Source organism: Saccostrea cucullata, unplaced genomic scaffold (assembly GCF_032062105.1).
Source record: "Saccostrea cucullata isolate Sc308-1 unplaced genomic scaffold, CSIRO_AGI_Scuc_v1 ctg194, whole genome shotgun sequence".
In the NCBI taxonomy this organism is placed as follows: Eukaryota; Metazoa; Mollusca; class Bivalvia; order Ostreida; family Ostreidae; genus Saccostrea; species Saccostrea cuccullata.
Window position 1 is genome coordinate 444,395 of NW_026939778.1, and position 18,323 is coordinate 462,717.

General features: G+C 31.1%; 1 long non-coding RNA gene across 2 annotated transcripts in view; it reads right to left on the reverse strand.

Annotated features, from left to right (window-relative positions):
* The window catches only part of LOC134253923 (uncharacterized), a 31,890-nt gene extending 14,586 nt beyond the window's left edge, over positions 1 to 17,304 (reverse strand). Inside the window, exon 1 of one of the 2 annotated variants that reach the window (XR_009989207.1) lies at positions 17,254 to 17,304. This is a non-coding gene — a long non-coding RNA (uncharacterized LOC134253923). Of the gene's footprint in view, positions 1 to 15,640; positions 15,686 to 17,253 lie in introns of those variants that run through there. The other variant, XR_009989208.1, reaches the window with a different exon arrangement.
* Positions 17,305 to 18,323: the final 1,019 nt, after the last annotated feature.

Genomic DNA, 18,323 nt, shown 5'->3' on the forward strand with positions numbered 1-18,323 from the left:
TTCAACATTGATTTTTAAATCAAAAAAGAGAATCATTTTATTGCAAGAAACAAATTAAAGAAAATCGGTGACATTTAATGAACATTAATGCTCTACATTAATTACATCCAATATCAATTTTCGACGTTATAAGACTAATTTAAATTGCCAGAAACTCAGGGTATTTAACAGGTTTTTTAGGTATTCTTCTCGAAGTGTTATTGAGGAAAAAACGACAGGACACAAACAAAGCAAATAATAATAATACAATAGTGATAATGATAATAATTTAAGAAAAAAAAAATCAACAATTTCTTCATTAATAAAAACCAGTGTCTAACCTGAAAGTGTTTATTGAAAAAAGCAGACTGCCAATGAACCCGTCTTACACGTATGCTTGTTTTTGACATCAATAGAAAGCACAGAAATAATTATGCAGAAAGGTTTGTAAAAGAATAAAGAACTTGGTTTTGAAGGTTTCAATGGGCAATTAATTTAAGAGCATTACAGATTGTAAATACATTCATTCTTTTAAAAAAATCCAAAATTACATCTTCCTACGTCTCAACCAATGTTAACATTAATTTTATAGGATGCTCTCAACTTTTTTTCTGGTGAACATTACAACTCTGGAAATGTATTTTGAGTAATTCGATTCACCTGCCATGAGCAATAACGAATTCTATTCAAAACGTACTATCGCGATATTTACAAAACTCTTCTGTTGCTAATTTTCGTTTGCTTGGATTAATGCAACAAGAACAAATGGGTTTTTTGCTAAAAATACACCTTTTAATTTCAATAAGGAGTAGCAAGGTTTTAATTGTATTTATTGATATGGTGCTTTGTTAAAAAAATATTTCGGACACTGACAAAGTGCATTCATCTGCCATCTTAATTGTGATATTGGATGATTTTTCTTAGCATTAACATATTGAGTAATTTTGTTTTTAAGTTGATTGCTTTAACGTAATATTATTTTTTTCATTCATATTGAGGCGCTTCAGGTGAAAAAAAATCTACCAAAAAGATAATTTATAAATCATTTAATTAAGTACAAGTGCTGATGGTTATTTACAATGATAAAAAATATAAGCATAGGAGAGAATACAGATACCTATGAGCTATTTATGGTTATGTCTTGTTTCATAGTCAAAAGAAAAAGAAGGGAACAATTATCTATATCGAATATGCATTTCTAATGGTGAATTGATAATAAAACTTAATGTAAATCCAATAATATGAAATACACTCTGCACATATGTATCTCTAGTCATTAAGTGAAAAACACATAGTTCTCATAAAAAGCTAAGAACTCTGAACACCTATAAACACTTCTATAAACAACCATAAAATATAATTGCATCGAAAAGAAATAAAAGCCATTTTACGTTCGTATTCTATACATGAAGATTCTCAACATTTCATTACTTCCATAATCTTTGGCTGAAACATTCACAGAGTAATCGAGTTGATTAACTTAAAAAGCAAAGTCCTAGACGTCACCTGCCGTTGTCAACGGTAAAGATAAATGTAGAAAAAGATCGGCAAGGCTTGCTCTTAAATCTTAATTATGAAGCACCTCTTGACAAATTTACACAGCCAAAATCGATACAAAAGTACTATCTTGTTTTGAGGGTACGGAAGTCGATTCATCAGATGTAAAGATGAAGGAAAAAGTAATAAAATATACTGTTCTCCGTATTGTTTATTGATTGTTTGATTAAAATTATCCACCCTGAAATGTCTTTCGAAGAAGGGGTTATATTTTTGAAATACTTATAGTTTAAGATCTGTTAACAACAATAAGTTTGTCCATATAGTTTGATTGTTTTGTCAATATTATTTTGCCTTGAAAAAGTTTCAAGAGAATTGACTTGTACGTTAACAAAAATAAAAAAAAGAATAAGAAGGAATAAAAAAAATATTGAGTATTCTATTTTCTTCTTTTTGTTACAGAGATGGCCCTTTCGAAAAATTTAACACCTGCAACAGCACCCCTACTAACAGGTTGGGCACAGTTCCTTTTTCGGGGAATTATTACTATAAAAGGGAACTATTACCCTTTTCAGTAATAAAAACATTACTGAATTGGGGAATTTTCACTTGTTTAGCCTCTATTCTCGTGTTTGTTTTGAATAAAAGATAAAGTGCAAGAATATTTTCACATCCTCTAAATATCTATTGTCTATTAAGTGTATGTGTGCTCAAAACTGCGATATTTATTGCTGCAAAAAGCTGAAAAAGAGTGATGAAATATTTCTATGATATAGATTTCTTATGGAAGCTTACCTGTGTTAAAATTGTGATAATGGATACATTCAGCACTTGCTAACTTGTTCATGAGATTATTCGTTCTATCTTAATTTTATACTATTTCTTTATGTGAAATCGTAATAATAATTTTAAATACCATTGCTTCTTTTACAGATGAAAATAATTATTTGAAATATTATATTTCAAACAACATTCTTTTAAAATGGTTTTAGAATGAATGTCCTTATTAGATTCCATACTTTTAGTACCATTTATCTACAGTGAAAATGATGAAATCTCATCTTACTCTTGTCTGCAGCACTGAATGACCGAATTTTTTGGTCAGAGAGGTTTGTTTGACAAAGATTAAACACATCACATTGTATATTTTATGCACTTTTTATTTAATAAATGGATAAGAGCCATTATTTGAAAAATGTGACAAAAGTTCCTGAATTGAGTAAATAATGTTTTTATTACTGAAAAGAGTAATAGTTCCCTTTTATAGTAATACTTCCCCGAAAAAGGAACTGTGCCCAACCTGTTAAATGCATACGAGAAGCTGCTCGTTTTCCTTACCCTTGAAGTGCTGGTGTTCTGAACCTGACACTAACTACGTATACATTTTATTTTAAAACATATTTTTCTCTAGTTAACAACAAAAAAACGCCCGTGATATTTTTCATAGTTTGTAATGTTTGCATTTTGTTCATAAGAACATTTTTTTTTATTTTGCTCTCCACTGATCATAGATTGACCGGAACCACGTGTTCGAAGTAACATGTAAACATCTATTTGGCGTAAACGTATTCAATCATCAATTGGTCGTGGTAAGATCCTCTGTGCCTATTAATAGCAATAGCCATATAAGACAAACAAAGGTTTGTCAGTGTAGATGATAATACACATTTTTTTACCAGCGTATATATCAGTCGCTAGTGAGCGGTAAATTTTTGCAGTAAACTATGATAAGATGTCTTAATTGTTATTTAAACCCCCCCCCACCACCACCACCACTTTAGCCACCATATTCTGTTGAAAATCATGAAAGTCTTTCAGAAAGTTGTGGAAACACATTTTTCACAGGACATGTTCTCAGAAGAAACAGACTATAGCAATTTCCTGTTTACTACCAATTTTATTTATAAAACCGGTTCTACCCTATAACCTTTGAATAGGTAAACCTAAACCACGTGTCTTGAATTTAAATCACAATAACATTAGTAGGGGTGAACAGACTGTTTCACATTAGTTGCGGTACTTCTCTTTTGCAGGCAAAATGATATATTTTGGCGAAAATCACGACTATTGTACAAATGTTGAATGTACGTCATTTAATTATTTGTCGATTAAAACTTCACCAAACGTTACTAATTTTCCCTGCAAAAGAGCAGTGCCACAGTTATCGCCAAAGGCCTCAGAAATAAGATTGAGGAAATAAAAATATATATATATATATAAAACCAAAAACATCAGGTTGTATAAAAAGTGGTATATTTTCGAGAATAGATGAAATATCTTGTTGACAGAATTTCGGTTGGTCTGATCAGAGCTCCAAGACAAATAATTATTTATCAAAACTCAAGTAAGTTATAAGAAAAAGTAGTAATTAACATTAGGCAGAACTATCTTAAAAAGTACAAGTCACGTATCGGGGTATTTTCTTTTTTTTTTTAAAAATCTTACTTACTTATTCACTGTTAGGTAAAACTTGTCCTTTATCAAAGATTGTGAAGCGTATAACAGCTAACAAATATCACTTTTCAGTACGTCATTCTCTTTCCCACTATAGGTATTTTTAACCTGTTTTATTGATAAATCCAATATAAATGAGACACATTCGTGCAACAGAAGAAAATTGCTATTAAACTTCAGCGGCTTCTGCCAACAGTTCGCATGGTACATGCGTCAAAAACAGATGACTCTATACACAAACATTCTAAAAGTAGTCAATTCAAGAGACTAAGGAGTGACTTATAAGGGGATGTTCCAAAACCCTTAGACAATCGTACTTCTGCAGGAAGTCAGTGTTACAGATTTAACTCTGCGAATAGTTTTAACAAGCCAAAATTTGAAGAATACCAGAAATTGACCCTTTTTAATTAAATAGGTCATTGTCTGCAAGAAAGCAGTGTAGTATCCCAAAAAATGTAATTAAAAATCGGTACAGTGTACATACCTATGATATTAAATCCTACGAACAAGTATTTACTACTCAAATTTGGAGCAGAGCAGACACGGACCCCAAAACATCAAAGGAAGAATCAGGAGCCATGGAGGAGTGAATATGACCTGCCTACCGGTCACACCCGCCGTGTGCTCCTTGTCATCATCGGAAAATAACGGATAAATTCATCGTCAATTCAATGTATAAATGATGGACTAATAATTAGTATGAAAAACGTCAGTCATTCTTTGACTTATGATAAATTGCATTTGCTGACAAAGTCATTGAATCGACCATATAGAACTTACGAAATGATGACTTCAAACGAGGCTCCTAATATGTTAATTCTTGATTCATCAACTCTTCATATATATAAATATGTACATGCACACACTTGGTTCGTATACTATTACTAGTATTTTTAAGTTGAATATCAAAATGATTAGAATATGTAACATTCTTATCGAATAATAATTCTTTATAATTAATTGAAACAATAATTTTATTTTTGGGCGTTAGAGATGACTTCGAGTTGTAGAATGGAGATAACATTTCAATTCTTATTACTCGAATACTTTTTAAGTGATTTCATTATTTTTTCATTTTAACTGACAGTATAAATGACTTCATTTAATACACGATAAACTAAATATTATTTGTGGAAAAACCTTCTATTAACATATACCAACAAATGTTTCATTTAGACAGTGTTTGTCATATAGAGTAGTAACATATAGCATGTTATATGTTACTGAATGAAATAAGACATGAAATTATATGGACTATTATTCCTCGAGTTCCCAGTATTCGGGCTCAGAAGATAATGTCTGTGTTTAGAAATGAAAAGAAAAATGTGGTTATTACATCTGATTCTTTCTAACTAATTATAACCGAAATATTGTCTTATTTCTTGTTATTCAAAAGACTTTAGTACATTATCGAGACACAAAGCAAAAGAGTTTACGTTGGCTATAATTGTTTTAAATTAAACCAGTAATGCAGCAGCAAATAAAAAAATGATTAAAATAAATTCATGGTGACTAAGATTCAATTCTTCGTGGATCAATAGAATCATATTCAGCTGGATTTATTTGATTTTTTTCCAAATTTAATCAAAACTAACCTTTTGTCACTCTTTGTATGCCTAAATTCCTACGCAATAATTAAGTCTTTCAGCTTAAGGACTATACAATTTTTATCAGGGCATCTTTTAATATACATGAATAGTTTTTAAAATAAAATTAATACCCAGTGATCAGCAAGTATGATTATGCAAATTAGTCATGTGCTCGTCATGTCCATAGGTGAAGTAAATATATATATGTAGGACTCCAAAGTGCGATGGGACTCCAAAGTCCGATGGTCACGCCAAAGTCCGATGGTCTGCGCCAAACCCTGATGGTCTGACATGCCAGAAGTCCGACGGTGCTGAAAACAATTAACGTTTATGACGTCATAGTTCTACTGCACAAAAATGCAATTCCGCGTCATGCCAAGGCCCCATTGTTTAAAATAAATACATATAATTTGATTCTGGTTGTAACGCTGTATTTGATTGGATAAAAAATTTACTTTATATTGTATAAAATGGGTTGCCTATGTCACAATGACACGTCAAAAACGTATCAATCCGCCTGACGTTAAATTCAAATTTGTACAAATTGAAACTTGTCATCTTTTTTTCTTACATCAAATGAATGAAAATTAAATTATAAGCAATGAATTTAATAGCTACCAATTTTATACGGTATGAACTGGGTTGGAACAGTTTACGCTGAAGCGGTTTATAAAGCGTAAACTGCCACAACCCAGTTTATACCGTATAAAATGGGTAGCTACATGTATTAAATTCATTCCTTAAATAAAATACATGGTTACTGTCTTGAAATATAAGCGATATTTGGGCGAGGGTAAGAAAACGTTATAGAGGGCGAGGCTTGCCGAGCCCTCTTACGTTTTCGACCCGAGCCCAAATATCGCTTATATTTCAAAACATTTATCATGTATTTTGTTTATCTTGCAACATATTCTTTACATTTGAACGTCCAAAACAAGCTATTTTTGAGAGATTTAGGCACATCTCTGCAGATGAAACTATGACGCTATGGCATAAACATTGCAATATACATGACGTCACAATGTCTTTAGAACGTCGGAATACATGTACGAGGCTTTATTAGGGCATTGACTTTTAGTTTATTAGGGCACCTTTATTAGGTCAATGCAAAGGGTAGGTGCAGGATAAAAATAAATATTAAATGCAAAGACTAACCCTAATCTTTTGGATATAGATGCGAGACTAACACTTATCAGTCGAAAATGTGTAACAACTATAAGCTAGATATCTTGGATAGACGCAGGACTAACCCAAATCAGTCCAACAGTGTGCGAGGACTAACCACAAAATATCACAGGTGAGTTCGAAGAAACACATTGATGTTCAAGAACTAACCCTTATCAGTCGAATGGTGTACAAGGACTAACCCTAATAGCTCTGGTGGGCGAAAACAAAAGCACATTCAGTAAAATTGTATGCGAGACAAATACTAAATCAATTAAGGAATGTTTTTAAGTTTTCTGTGAGTTATTGGTGTGTGAATCACACAGACTTGTCACGTAGGCATATTTCGCTAGCGCTTCATGAAAAATATGCCTACGTGCAAGTCTGTGTGATTCTCTCACCAATAATTCACACTAAACTTAAGACATTCCTTATATTTACATTTTACTTGTTTGGAAGTAACTAAAATATACTTATTATTTGAATTTCTCGCTGCCCTATATCGTAGCATTTTTACTAACGTCGGTGCAGTCTCATTGTGACGTCACGTTAACGCACGTTTCTCCGTATATATTTCTACGCGTGAGTATACACGAAAATGGTATTCAAATCAATTTCACTGTTTGCTTAGTAGAAAAACACAGCTAATGTAAATATTGGACTTTGAATGCAGGGGCCCGTTTTACAAAAGAACTTACGACTAAGACCAAAAACTTCAGATTATTGTAAAAGTTGCAAAATTAATAATTCTCTTTGAAATTGTTTGTCTAAAAATATCTTACCACATTTAATTAAGTCGTAAGTCCTTTTGTAAAACGAGCCCCAGGACAACGTCATGACGTCGAACTACTGTGACGTCATAAACGTTGAGTGTTCCTTCGCTCCATCGGTCTTTGGCGTATCACACCATCACACTTTAGCGCAACGTGTCTAATAGGAAACGTCCCATCGGACTTTGGCGTGACCATCGGACTTTGGCGCCCGTAAAGACACCGAGCCATCGGGGTATATATATATATATATATATATATATATATATATATATATATATATATATATATATATATATATATATATATATATATATATGATATTTAGAATCTTTACAAGAATTCCCAAAATGGCTGCTTTTATTGATATGCCTATGTTTATTTCGTTTATTTATAAATATTTTCTCTACATTTTTAACTTTTCCTTGTGTATAGGTGCATCCTTCTCTGAACTTTGAAAATAAGTCGTTTATGACAAAATGACGACTGCTGGACATGCTCAACTTTAGGATCCTCGACCAAAAATCCAAATGAACGAATGAACTCGAATGGGAAGTAATTTCTTAATGAAATCATGTAAAAAACAAACAAACAAACAAATATACACATGTATTTCATGATTTCTACTATCACCAATTAAACCTAGTCCAACGATGTTAATCAGTGGTTTATCTAGAATGCATGATCAGGTCACTAGTATAAAGTAAAAATAATGAATGAAATCATAAGGAAAATAAATATGGATTGAATCATTACGTTTAAAACAACGAATTTGAACTTTTAAGGTCTCTCCAAAGTGTCATTATCTCCTGTCACATTTGGGAAAATTATGTAAAGTTTATCTAAAAAAAAAAAACAAAACCTTTTCCTCTCTAAAAGTGATTCCCTTAAGGTAGGGAAAATGATATGATTTTTTTGTTCTGAAAAACGCCCAAAGTAGAAAATTATAAAGCTACCTTAACACGATTTGGAAAATTATTATGTCATCGAATCGTTTTTTCTTTTTTTAATTCAAAATGGCATGACTTCCGTAATCAACCAATTGACAGTTTTCTTTATGTATAAAAATAATTTTCCACTTTCATCTTTGCAATATCGACTAAATAATCTATTTATTTCCGGAAATTTACATTGTACATGTATAAAGAAATATCACCAAGAGGTATACACAATGGGTATTTAGTTGAGCGTCTAGTAACTTTTCTGCATTTTTTTTTTTACAGATTTGCATTTATTGTTTGTCTTTGATCACATTTTCGATGTTCTTCATTTACTGTTTATCTCACAAAATAGAAGCAATAAACTACCTTATCAATTTTTTTTCTAATTTTTTCGTGGTAAGTACATATTACCTGAATGATACATAAATATGTGAATGTGGATAATTTATTCTCAAGTACTTAGAAAGCCATTGTGGCTATGGTTAATTAAGTAGAAACAACTTTTTTTTCATATGAGGCACCACCACTGTGTAATAGATTAAGCTTAATTAATTTTCAATAGTGGTGGGGTTTCGAAAACCCAGTCATGAATCCATTATCAGAAAAACAAAAGGCGATTTTCTTTCAATTTCCGAAAACATAGCCTATTGCGGTCTGACATCAATCATTTTTATCGAAAGTGGAAGTTTCTACACACGAAATGATTTGACAAAGATATAGTTTTTTACTAGGACTGCGTGATAACATCTCTTTTGGCGGGAAATGAAGTTAATGCTTCATTGATATACAGGATATGCCAAGAAGTCATCCATCATCTTTAAATCCGTTTGACATCGTGTTGAACGAATGCATGTATCTAGATTCCAAATCCATTAGCCAATCCAACGAAATCGATTTTGAAATAGACTACAGAAAATCATTTTTATTTTTAAATAAATCATAAGAATTTGCAGAATCTTTGACATATTCAAATCTTTTAGTAAAAAATTTATCAATATTATTTATAGAATGACCTTAATATTTTAAAAAATCGATCGCAACCTGACAATAACTACCAAAGAATTTACGGAATCCTGACATTTATCGGAGTTGTTTATATCTCTGTACCATCAACTTATCTATAAGAAGCCTGCCTCGGTTGGAACAGACTCTTGAGTACCGAATAAGTTAGTAAACAGCATATGCATTTTACAGCGGAATATTACTTCATAAAGAAGGAGAGCTGGCGTTTGAATATCCTATGTCGTTTAGTTTAGTACATAAAAATACTTCAAAATATACGGATATTTGCGTGATGAGTAACATCAGAAACAATAACATCTAACTAACCATTAACATTTACCTAAATATTATCAGTACTTATCAGATAAACATGTACCAATGCAAAACGGAGTTTAAAGTATTTTTTAAAATTAAAACTCCAAAAGTCATAGAAAAATCACATATTCAAATTACTGTATAATAGACATAGCATTCAAGGTGTCATTTAAGTAATATATGAACTAGTAGGATCTGCCTAAAACAAGTAACATTTTTTATGAGTAGTCCTTTACGTATGAAATTTCAAAGAAATCCAAAGAGCAAAATTCTGTTCAAATTCCTGCACTTCTCAGCGTTGTAAATGTAACCATCACACCTTTGCTAAAACCTTACAAGGAGATATTGATATTCACTAATAAGTTTATTTACGCTGTTTTGGGAAGCTGATGAAAGTGAATCAGATAGGACTGTAAAATCAATGTTACACTTATTTATGATAGTGATTCTGATGTGACAACAGAGGATAAAAATAACATTAATCTCTACAAACCTTTTAGCATTTACTTTATTCTGCTGGGCAAGATGGGTTCCAATACATTACAGAATCCTGTTGATCAAAATCAGCTCTCTCTATATAATTCATTAAACTTAATGCAAAATTCTGTGTTCCTTAATATCTTAGACTAATATCTAGACTCCTGTGAGTAATTTCTAAATAGAAAATATCTTGATAGTCGCTGAAAAGTGGATTTATAAAGTCCAAAAAGATACATGTATTATGTGAAGAGCAAATTAAATAACTAGCTAAGTGTATATATATAGCCAAGACAGTAAATTTAAAAGCACTACTTTGTGTATATGCGTTGTTTGAATTGAAAAAAAGAATGTTAGCATATCTATTAAAAAGAGAACAATGCACGAAAGATATATTATGAACAGTGAAATATATAACAATAATTTTTATGCTTATAATTGGCAAATTAAAATGCATATGTAAGGCATATTCTTCTATAATATAAATGGACGATATGTATGACTTCTATATACAGTGAATAAATACAGCCTTTTCTATCTCAATGGAAAGATGTGACAAATTACCTTGTATGGTATCACTATGTGATCAAGAACGTGCATCTTAAATTACTAAATCCAATTAATTTTATAAGAGCAAAATATATCCCAAAACGATATTATATATCAATTAAACATAATATGATTCCAATAAAGACTTTGTTGCCTTAAAAATCCAAGATATATGTTTTATCAAGCATTCTAGGAGCCCGACACTTTGAAGCATTGATATTCAATATTTTATTAGCTCCAAGAAACATATTCCACAAACAAACAAAAATATATACGCATAGTAACGCGATACTCTTAGGCAGAAAAAAAACTTGTTAACTCTACTTTTTGTTACATGCATACCTTGATATACGATGAACAATGAGGTTTAAAAAAACCCCAAAAAGTCAAGTTCCAGACCTTGCAAAAAGTTGCTTGATCTGGTAAACAATGAGAATCATAAAAGGCAGGCATCTATCACTAGACTTGGTGATAAAGCTTCTTATGGTAAACAAAATCAGTAAATGGTTTCAAAATTGTGACTGAGATGTCAGAATCTTTTAGAGCAGGTGCCGGACTTGGACCTTCCATGGTTATCAACCTTTATTTGTGAGTTCAGAAGTTATGGCTCTCATATTTCATCTATTTTATAGAGGTGGCAAATTTTCAGAAGTAAGCAAATAGAGTCTAAAAGATAAGAGCACTAAAAGTAATATCTTTCAAATGAATGTGACAGTGATGAATATCTTTCCCCGCTTTGTCGTGAATGGTTGAGACAATGAACACCTCTTTTTTAGAAATAACAATAACAAAGTTAAGACTAAGTCTGCATGGAAGCCAAAATCCAGAAATTGGAACATGCTCTTTGAAAATGCAATGTAATTTAAACGTACACATGTTTTAAATTGAAGAGATACAGAATGAAAGAAAATCAGAAGTGTTTTTATATTGAAATAAATAATATGCACCGATTTCAGTCTGGTTGTTTGTTTTATTTAATTCCTAACGCCGGATAAAAATAGATTTCAGTTTTATTTTACTTGTTAAGTTTAAGATTCATCATAAACATTAATTAACAACTAACAAGCTTTTAATTTACAAGGGATGAACTTAGTTAACAAGAAACCTCATTTCTTTTAATTACATCAAAGTTTGATAATACACAATTCACAAATATTCATTGTTTGAAATAAAGTGAACATCCGTTTGAGTAGGGAAAATGATAAGAAATATTATTTTTTCAAAGGAAAGGTTCTGACAATAAAGTCCTTTCTGATGTCAGATATATTAAAAATATTGTATACAGGGTTAGTTTCGCCCCGTGTTATTTTCGCCCGTTCACAATTGGAAACAAGTTTGCCCCGTTTTAAATTCGCCCAAGAAGATTAATAATTTTTGTTTTAGATATTATACTGTTTACTTTGAATTTACCCCGTTTTGAATTCGCCCACTTTCGACGAATTTTTATATTGTTTCTAAATATTAAATGTAATAAATACAAGCTCTTAATATGTATACATAATTTGTGTTATATTTTGCAGAATTTGTTTCACGTCATTTCTTGCTTCTTCTGGCGAGTCACAATAGTTTAGTTCTAACTTTATAAATCGTTCACACAGAAAACGATTTTCTTTCATTTTTAAATAGGCAAATTTTTTTTAAAGGAATTAATTTTCTTTTCGCTCCCCTTACATGTTAATGTTAATGTTTATTGGTCTATTTTTTGTTGCTGTAAGTACAGTATGCCGAGGAGAAAACAATCACTGTTTCAAAAGTCAGATTCGATCGAAAGAGTTGAAAACCATTTCATAGCAGATATCAACAACACGTATGAGATTAATTATCACTATCTTTATATAAAAATAGCATTATTAGATTAACTTAGTAAGGTGCACTTAAAAGATTTTCTCATAAAGAGAAAGTATAGATTTTGATATCAAACCTTTCAGGAAATCGTAATCAATTTTTATATATTTTATGGTAACCTAGATACTATAAGAGTATTTTTTTTATATATCTTATCCGCAACTCCTTTACCACTGAATGAAATTTGGAAATCACAGAATCTTTATTCATACTTTTTGCACCTCCTATTTTACTTTTTGATCCGACACATATTTTGGTTTTCCGGCCACAGCAAAACATGGACTTTGCCATTACAACTATATGGAGGCGGGGGTATCATTTAGTCAGCCCATCGCTCACAGTACCTCTAGTTTTATATAGCACTTTGTTCTGGATTTTCCTTTTTTTTTCTTAAATGCATGAATCTCTTGCCCCCAGCACGGTTAATTCGATAATTACTTTCACATTTTGCTTGAGATCATTGGAAGTCTTATTATTAAGAAGATCCTGATTAGAATCTACATCAGGAGAGTTAGAAGGGTTTGAAGATCCTGCGGATATATCTCTCTTACATTACCGACATCATGGTTTGTGACATTTAGCATTTGAGTGTCAATAACATTAATATAGCAACAACTGATGTTGTATGAATTTATGGAAGCTTCAGTCTTATGAACTATATTTCCTGCACTTTCCATTGCTATAACAGAATAAATTCCCAGTTCTGTTACATACTACCAGGAAACTGAAGTGACAAATTTGAAAGGAATAAGCAAAACAATTGTGACAAATAGAATTTAATGTGAAATGATTATAGAAATTTTTATGACATATTGAATTTGCCTTGCCATCCCGCATTATAGACTTATAATATGTATTCTGTATTTCGATAGCAATGTTATAAATTACATTATTTATCTCGTGGACACTTTCTTGATTCGTCTGAGATTAGTATACATTCATCTAGGCTAAAATGTTAATGGAACTTTTTTTTAAAAAGAATCCTAAAAGAAATTATACTTTTCAAATATTCGAAAATGGAGAAAACTGGCATATTATAGGGGAAAACAGATATGGAATACATTCGAAAATATTTAAGCAATGCCAATTGAGCAAAACTAGAATTGAAAGTGAATAAAGCCAAATCGATGAGACTTTGACTTCTTTTCTAATTTAATCGGAAGTACAAAATGGTAATAAATTGTATTAGAAAGTTTCTTATTACCCAGTGAATATACAAAAGAGCAAAAATAACATGAATAAATAAATTTAAAGAAAATGAAAGGCCAACAAGAATGTTGTCCTTGAAATGATATTATTAAGTAATTTCAAAACCATGTATTTTTTAAAGAAAAACAAGTGCTTAAAAATTGGTTTGCTACATCTCTCAAAGTGATTAACAGGGATAGCAATAAAGTATATGATAGGTACATAGAAAAAAATAATTAAAAAGAAAGCAAAGGCAATTTTATTCTCTGTTGAATAATTTAAAAAGCATGCTCTTCTGTATCGGAGCTTTATTGCAACGCAGTTTAAACAACTACCGCACTTTGAAATTGTTTTCAGAGTTTATTATCAATGAGACAAAATCCACGCACTTTGAATCGATTCTTAAAGTTGAAACGGTTTTAAATTGTTTTCAGAGTTTATTATCAATGAGACAAAATCCACGCACTTTGAATCGATTCTTAAAGTTGAAACGGTTTTCAAAGTGCGTAACAGAGATTGTACGGATTATTTGGGGGGGGGGGTGACATTGAAGAATTATAAAATTGATAACACTATGCAGCTACATTTTACATTAAAGGGGCCAGGACACAGTTTCAGCCAAAAATTTTCATTTCATTTTTTATGTTTAAAAATACTTTACTAGGGTATTTATTAAGATCATCAAAATTTTGAATTTCAGTTGTCGAGATACAAGACAGATTTAGAGCTCCCAACGTTTGTTATGTAAACAATTTTTTAAGGCCCGTGTCATGTTTAGTTTACATAGGTTAAACATACTGATATGTATTCGTTCAAAGCAAATTTTTCAATAAAGAAGTTAATTCTAAATACAATTAAGCATTTTCTAATGATTTGCTGAATCTCGTTTTGTTATAATCATGGTATTTCACCACCATTATGAAGAATTCTAAGTCCTGTATCTCCTTTGTAAATCAACAAATGATGTTCAAATTTTTTGTGATCATTAGAATTGCCTTAGCTAGGAAATGTAAACATTAAAATTCATTAAAAAAAATTCAGTTGAAACTGTGTCCATGCCCCTTTAAAAACTGAAAGAAAAATTCATTCATGACTCATTTTATCACTAGTGACACAGCTTTTTTAATTTAAATCATTTTACAATGACTACCGCTGCATGCCTGACTTGAACCAATGCAAGGGACGCGTGGCATTTGATCGATTTTGGGTGTTATAAAAAAATTTAACATGTGTCAATATATATTTTCAAAAAGTACAATACTATTTAAATTTACATTCAATTTTCACGTCATGAGATCGGTCACATGACCAAATCAAATTATATAACTCTCTCAGGCGTTATAGGATTTTATCACGTGACCATCTACGAGTTGCAACCCCAATAAATGAAATCTCGGATTAATTTCAAATTGACGGATCGCAAATAAAATATGACGCGAATAATAGTTGGTTTACAGTATAGCTTAAGGTATTTCAATCGTCTTTCCGATATTCAGCAGCATAAAAAATTAATCAACAAGAAACAATATATGTCCTTCTATATCGCGTGATAATATCCATTCCTGCTGAATAAACCACCGATGCGTTTAATAATTCCTAGAATAAATACTTTGTAATCCTTTGTCTTCATATTGTTTAGATACCTTATCTTTATTGCATGAATATAGTATGAGATATATAAATGTGATGAAGATATTTACAACAAACATTAAGATAGCTTGGCATCTTTTCCAGATTGTAATCTGTCTACTTACTTTTGATTGCTAAATGAGACATATGGATTGAAACATACCGGTATGGAGATAATGAACAGTATTCAATCTCAAAAATCCATAAAACAATACCAAATAGGAGCAGAGCAAACACAGACCTCCAAAACATCAGAGGTGGGATCAGGTGCCATGAAGGAGTAGGCAGACCGGTCACACCCGCCATGTGCTCCTTATTATGATAGGAAAATCTGTCATCAATTCCGTGTGTAAACAATGGACTAACAGTTCGTATGAAAAACGTCAGTCAGCAATAATTTATATTTGCTGACAAGGTCATTGTATCGACCATAGAACTTATGAAATAATGATTTTAAACGAGACTGCTGATATTCTTGTTTCATCAACTTGTTTGTCAATAATTTACCTCGTTTTAAAGATTGTACATCCGTAGAGCATGCTCTTGCGTATCGAATCAACTGAGAGATATCATCTCCGTATGCAGGTGATAAAGGTACATTGCTGCATAAGTAAGAGAAGTTGACGATGGAAAAGTTAAAGTCATCACGTTTATCAAACAGCTTGGTTATTAGATTACCATTAACGCCTTTTTCAAGAAAAATATCCAAATATGAAACAGATGTGTCAGACTCGTGGTATCTTTTATCTCAAGCTCACCGGGATATATCGTTTCTACATAAGAATGGAAATAACCATGATTGTTAATTGACAATACGACGTCGGTATATATGAGTGTCGAGTTGAAGGCCACAGCAAGTGTTTTTTTCTTTACACGAATAAGATTTTGGACAAAATCCGCTTCATATGAATACAAAATTGATCTGCTAATAACGGGGCGCAGTTGGTACCCATGGGAATTCCAATAGATTGTTCGGAGACCTGGTCACCAAAAACCACATGTACATAGACATTTTCAATCAGAAACCCGCGCAAGTGTTTGTTGAGGAAATTATGAATCAATCCAAGCGAAATTTCATTTAAATTTTGAGAGACGTTTATGTTATAAATCACTATCGATTGTTCTAAACGCATTTAACTATAAGTTCCGCTAAGAACATGATAATACATAAAGGGCTTCTTGAAACAAAAAGCCTTAAGCTCTTCATAAAAAAAGAAATAAATGACGGAATGATCCTGGGTACTGTAAACGTACTTTTTCCACTAAGTCATAATTCCGCGGAATCGCAATTTCTGTTTAATCTGCATGTAGAAAATTGCAGACTGTCTCATATGCCTTGTACATTTATATCAAGTACGCTTGGACATATTTCCGCGGAAAATTTGTGACCGCGTACATAACGTAAATTAATACCATGCGGAAAATTAAGTACTTCTAGTATCCAAAGTTTTCTTTTAATTTTCTCCACATCTTCATACTGTCACAACATATATTTCTAAATGATAAAGTAAGTTAAAAACTACATTTGAAAATTTTCTCGAATTTATATCTAGTAATTAAATAACGAATTGCCTTTAACTGAAACTTAAGTATTCCAGAATATTCTCTTCAATATGTTATATACATTTTGTATATAAATCTTTATTTTGAACATTATTATTTTTTTTTTAAACATTTAGTCCCTAAATCTACACAAAGTTAAATTACCTATAAACAGCGACAACATTTACCAGGAGTAGACGGATGCTTCCTAATACAGCTACATTCATGAATTTCTTTTACATTCGATTTTGACTAAATAACAACTTTGAAAAAATATTTAAATTTATTAAAAATATAGAAAAAATCACAAACCTTTGTGAATTCTACATGTATCTTAATAAGCCAAGAAATAATTCTTCTCTTTTGCATTCCAAAATCCTACAATCACACATATTCTACACTAATACTGTAGTTAAGCGAAAAAAGCTCATAAAATCAGTAATGATACAATTAGGCGGTATGAGATACTGTTTTAAGGGGTTGGTGTAATTGATTTCGGTTGAATCTGTAAAAATCGATGTGTCATGATAGAAATAGTTTTCATCTGGTAAAACAGAAGCAGGACAATGCACTGGACTGGTTTGCTGCTTTAGCATCGTTCATTTGATTTTCTTTTGCAAAGGAGAACAAATTGCAGAATAATTCTCATTTGTAATCTCCAATTTTACCTATAAATAAGTAATATATGAATAATCACTTTGTCATTTTGCAAAACGCTTCCTCTATTAGAATGTAATTTATTCGTGAAAACTTATTATTAACGGTAGGGCTGGGCAATAATATCGATATTTCAATATATTGCAATATAATGACAAAAAATATCGTAAAGCAATACGATTTTGTAATATCTATATATTGGCAATATGCTTAGATTAAGGAATTTTGTCATTAAATATTAAAATGGACTAATGAAAGTTTGTTATTATAACCGAACAGTACAACAGAAATTGTTTTGTGGGAATATTTCAGAGCATAACTTTAATGAAATCAACAATTTTTTTTGTCAGTGTTGGTTACTTATCATAGATATGTACATTTTGTATGTAAATTAAAGCAAATATAGTAAGAAAATGCCATTTAAATTGCATTGGAAAAATTGCAATACATATCGCAATACAGTTACAAATATCGCAATATATCGCAATACGAAATCTCGGGCCAATACCCAGCCCTAATTAACGGATAATGTTTTATTTTTAATTGAATTTAAAAAAAAATCATTTAATCTGAAAAAATTGTCGATATCTGTTTCATACTTGACTATTTTAGAAAAAAGACCTAAATGGTTACCTGAAGTTATATAACAAAATTTATGCGTTCAATTTCAACTTCAATCGTTAAATTCCTTTACTTATGTAACAATATACACTTATCATCTCCAT